Source organism: Manacus vitellinus, unplaced genomic scaffold (assembly GCF_001715985.3).
Source record: "Manacus vitellinus isolate BGI_N305 unplaced genomic scaffold, ASM171598v3 scaffold_31_pilon, whole genome shotgun sequence".
NCBI lineage: Eukaryota > Metazoa > Chordata > Aves > Passeriformes > Pipridae > Manacus > Manacus vitellinus.
This window is the reverse complement of record NW_021940379.1, coordinates 9,234,840-9,239,579: the sequence shown is the minus strand read 5'-3', so window position 1 is coordinate 9,239,579 and position 4,740 is coordinate 9,234,840. Positions and strand designations below refer to the sequence as shown.

Sequence of the window (4,740 nt, the reverse complement as noted above, 5' to 3'; positions counted from 1 at the left end):
GTTGGCCCCGTGCCGCTCTCTGTGCCTCCGGCTCTCTTGGAAGCGCAGGGATCGGACGTCTCTCCCCACAGAATGCGTCAGGTTGGAAGGGACCAGAGTGGGTCATCTGGTCCAACCTCCCCACTTAAGCAGGGTCATCCCAGAGCACATGGCACACGATTGCATCCAGATGGTTCTTGAGTATCTCCAGAGAGGAAGACTTCACACCCTCTCAGGCCAACCTGTTCCAGTGTGTGATCATTCACACAGTAAAGAAGTTCTTCCTCGTATTCAGGTGGAACTTCCTGTGCATCAGTTTCTGCCCTTTGCCTCATCCTACTGACTGGCACCACTGAGCAGAGCCTGGTTCCATCTTTTTGGCATCCTCCGTTAGATACTCACATACATTGATGAGGATCCCTCTCAGTTGTCTGTTCTTGAGTCTGAACAGGCCCAACTATCTCAGCCTTTCCTTGTAAGAGAATTATTTCAATCCCTTAATCATCTTTGTTGCCCACCACTGGCCCCCTCCAGAAGCTCCATGTCTCTCTTGTACAAGACACTCCTGAGGTGGGACCTGCCTGGAGCTGTGGGTGGGATAAGCAATTCAGTTTGTGCTCTGAGGTGGCTTCAGTGCAAAACTGACCATCCCAACGAGGCCATGAATATATAATCCTGCCCCTGCACAGGTGAGAGGCACTACATAAGAATCTTAGACAAAGCTTGGCTTCTCAGCCTTCTTAACCTTAGTATGTGTTTAATGCTATTAATGATAACATCCTTCTTAAATATTTAATGCAGTTCCTGGAGGCTTTTCTTTTCTGATTTCATTCCTCTTTACCCAGCTGTCCCTCCAGTGACTGGAAGCAAACACTCCCCAGCAAGCAAATCTTGCCCCTGTGCCATTGCCCCTTAGATGCCAGCACAGCACTTCCTCTGCAGCCTATGTACCCCATCTAATGCCAAAACAGCCCTTGCAGCTGACTGCCACATAGTCCAGAAAAAAGTCTCTTACAAATTCAACCTGGAGCTGGAAGGCAAGGCAGACTTCCTCTGGCTGTTCTCTCCTCTGCAATGAAGACAGGAATATTGGCCAGCATTTCCAGTGGAGCTGCATAAGCCAAGACATGTACTAAGCACAGGCTGCATCTTCCAGCCTAACTTAAACAAAACACAGCCTTACCTCATCTTAGTCACAGAAGCCAGCAGCAGCTCTCTCTCCTCAAGTGCTTCACTGCTTTTAAGCTTGAATTTCTTTCCCTGAACTTGGAGTTTTTCAGTAGCAAATTCAGAGGTTTCCTGTATTTTACAAAAGCATTCCCCAACAATTACGACTTCCAACAAGCTGTCTGTTTACATAAAGAATGTGTTTTCTTTTTCTTATTACCTTGACTGTAGCAGATTAGTTTATTTGGGACTACAATGGTAGCATAGTAGGACTTGGTTTGCTTTTTCCTTGCATGAAATCTTGTTGAAAGTGTGAACTGTAAAAGGCGTTTGAATGAGACAAAGTAAAATTCACATTAATTTCTTTGGAGTTCTGAGGGGAGATCCCATGTTCTTGAAGCACCAATCCGGTTCGTTGAGAGATGGGGACAACATTACTGGACACAGATTGCCAGGACTCTGCAGAACTTCCAAGGAAATCTTCTCTACCTCAAAGACTAGAAACAGAAGACAGAGATTAAAAAATCCTCAACTCTATTCCTCCAGATGAAAAAATCTTCAATTTAAACATGTATAAATGTATATGTTAATACTTTTTTCTTTTTTTTTTTAATCAAAAATCTTCTGTTTATTTACTTACTCTGCTTGTTCTTACATTATGTTTATATCTAATGAATGCAAAAATCTGAACAAGTTATTTTGGATATCTAGTCCTTAAACAACTTAGGCTGAGTGATAAGGAACTGTAATTCTATAAATTTCTGGCAAGCAATTTTTTTATTTACTGTTCACTATTTGTATCAGGCTTAGGGGTCACAGTTAAAAGAGCTCTGTTGTAAGGTATTCCAGTGGAGATGAATGTTTGATCTGAAGTGAGGTTTACGAACAGCTATTCATCAGTGTAGGGTGAAAGAAGGAGACAGAAAAAAACACAGAATGTTTACAGACCTGGTTCTCTACTGTTACTGCCTTGAGTTCAGTACAGTTCATCCTTACTGATATCAGAGAAAGGACCAGATGCAGAGAAAAATCAGTGAAAGAGCTCGTGTGGATTTGTCTTTGTATCAAGTACTAATGTCTTCAGAATTGTGCCCTGTCTTTTTTGCCTAAGGTTCATGTCAGTCTGAGAAAGAATCCAGGTGTTACTGCAATGTTTTCTGTAAATCAAAGGCTCTCTATACCAATAGATGCATCCGTGCTTTTTGGGGTGTAGATCAAGCCCAGGAGCTGCCAGCTCTGCTATCTTAGTTGTCAGTCACTGTTTTTGTCATGCAAAGCAAACGGAAAGTTTAAAGCATCTTTACCAAAGGCCAATATAAAAAGGAAACCCTTTTTTCTATAATCTGTTGCATTGGGGCAGCCTACTCTGAAATTTTCTTGCGACACAGATTTTTCATTCCTGTATGCTAAAAGCATTTGGCAGTACCAAATCCTGTTTTTCAGGGAGGGCTGTGTTATACCTACAGCTGCACCTAGGTAGAAATGGCAGGCATTTTTTAAATCCTTGAAAATCAAATGTGCATAAGGAATGCAGAGTTAAGTGACTGAAGGCAGAAAGTTTTCTAGTTACATTTTACATTCTCCCCTTTTACAGTACTGTTGAATTATTTTGTTCATAATGAGATTCCTATAAAAAATGCTGATATTTCCATAACCAGTGTGCAGTCACATAATTTCTGAGGCAATTTTACCTGTATCTTACAACAATCTACTGGAAACAATAGTGGGCCCTGTCACAATGGGTGGTTGTTAGTTGCTGTGTTTGGCATTGATGGGTTCTTTGTTGGCAACCATTCTAACCCAATTATGTTTCTAAAGTAGGACTGAAAAGCGTTGTAGGGAGCACCATGTAAATGGCACTAAATGCACTGAGACTGAGTGACCTCCCAGAAAGACAGACAGGTGCCAGCTAAAGCCCCATATGATTGATTTTCCATGGCTAAAATGGCAACCACAGACATCTGGGTTTGCCCCACTTAAAACAACAGCAGCAAATGCCAGCTGTTGTCTTGGAACAGCAAGGCCACTTAGAATGACATAAAAATATGGTATTTGACTATCAATAGGGGATCTTTTGCTTTTCTGCGAGTAAACCTTTATACTTCCAGCACCAGGAAATTTTTCAGTCCTGAGAAAAGCACAGTGTGTGTCTGTGTGTGTGTACACACATGTGCATGTGACAGAGTTTAGTACTAGGGCTTGTTTTAAAGCAGACCTGGCATTTAAGTCAGAGATTTTTCTTAGATGTAGGTATAGCTAAAAAAATGGTCCAAAGCCAGCATAAAGAAAACTAACCATTCAATTGAGTGGTATCACATGGGTTGGAGAAAGCCATGCAGCTCCAAGACTGGTGGAAGAGGGAGAGAGTCAGCTGAGCATCTTATGACGTTTGCACTAGCCAGCAACACTAATATGCTTTCTAAATCATCCTGCAATAGAAAGTGCAGCGTTTCAATTCTTTGCTGTTGCAGGCACATAATACCACTGTTACCAAGACTTAAGTCCCAAGGCAGGTGCCCATCTTCCCGTTTCCTTGCCACTAAGAAGATCCAAATCTTTTGCTCTGTCAAATTACTTTGTATTCCTCAGAGTGTTACTCAGGACTCGCAGCAGGCTCTGATGTGATACATGGGTCAATCCAATGAGCAGGTTCAGAGGCAAAAGTTAACAAACTGTGTAGAAGTTCATGTGTCCTTTGTCCATGGCTGCTTCCTATTCAGATTTTTTTTTGGGGGGTGGGGGTATTCAGTTTGCAAAACTATGCAATGAATGACAGTGTGGATGTTGATTTATGCAGGTGTTTTTTCTAAAGAATAGAGTTTAGTAATCTCTTTGATAGAACTCCACAAGAGACCGAAGCACAGAAAGTGAACTTCAGGATCCAAAAGCAAAGATGTTATTGCTACAACTTACTGTTACAGCAACCAATATTAGTTCTTCTTTGTGTAGTGTTTATGCCCTATCATCAGAAGCTCAAATACAATCCAGGAATTACTGGATCAGTGATGTATTATCACGCAAGTCAATTCACAAACACTTTGTTCTTCAACACTATCTTACTTTTCTCTGCAAATCCCCCAAATGGGTAGATATTTACTCAACTTTAAGAGCAGGAACTGCAGGGAGGAGCAGTCCTAAATGTGCCACCTACCAGCTCTGAGCTAAAAGTGGCTTGAACGCAGCAGCACAGGCTGATTGACCTCTTAGTGCCACCTCTGGCTGCCCGAGGCTGTATCTAAACCATTACCTGTACTTGGGCTGGTGACCCCCCGAGCAGCTTTGTGCCTGACAGTGCTCTCGCTGTGAGGACCTTTTTTCTTCTCCTGGCTCTGATGCTAATTGGACAATCCTCCTTACAGCACGTTTTCCCGCAAGGCCTTTGAACAACCAGTCAGTGTGACCTGGCTATAGTTTTTCATACAGCCTAGAGTGGACAGCAGCAACAGACCTGACGTCTCGTCCGACATTCTCGGCAAGGGCAAACTCACAGTGAGATCAGCACAGCCGTGTCAGCGCTGCCTCGGCGGTGACACCGCTCCGGGCCGCCCGTCCCGGGGGACTGACTCTAACGGAGCAGCGCCCGCGGTTCTCCTT

The 4,740-nt window shown here is 43.1% G+C and overlaps 1 protein-coding gene and 1 long non-coding RNA gene across 3 annotated transcripts in view; both read right to left on the bottom strand.

Annotated features, from left to right (window-relative positions):
• The window catches only part of YDJC (YdjC chitooligosaccharide deacetylase homolog), a 16,456-nt gene extending 15,259 nt beyond the window's left edge, over positions 1-1,197 (bottom strand). The window contains exon 1 of one of the 2 annotated variants that reach the window (XM_018076339.2): positions 1,163-1,197. The gene's annotated coding sequence lies outside the window, so the exon portion shown is untranslated. Of the gene's footprint in view, positions 1-994; positions 1,014-1,162 lie in introns of those variants that run through there. The other variant, XM_018076338.1, reaches the window with a different exon arrangement.
• A 230-nt stretch (positions 1,198-1,427) lies between these two features.
• On the bottom strand, positions 1,428-4,713 carry LOC108640347. The gene is made up of 3 exons (XR_001921115.2): positions 4,394-4,713; positions 3,442-3,575; positions 1,428-1,643 (listed from the first exon to the last, which is right to left on the bottom strand). It is a non-coding gene; the product is annotated as an uncharacterized LOC108640347 (long non-coding RNA).
• Positions 4,714-4,740: the final 27 nt, after the last annotated feature.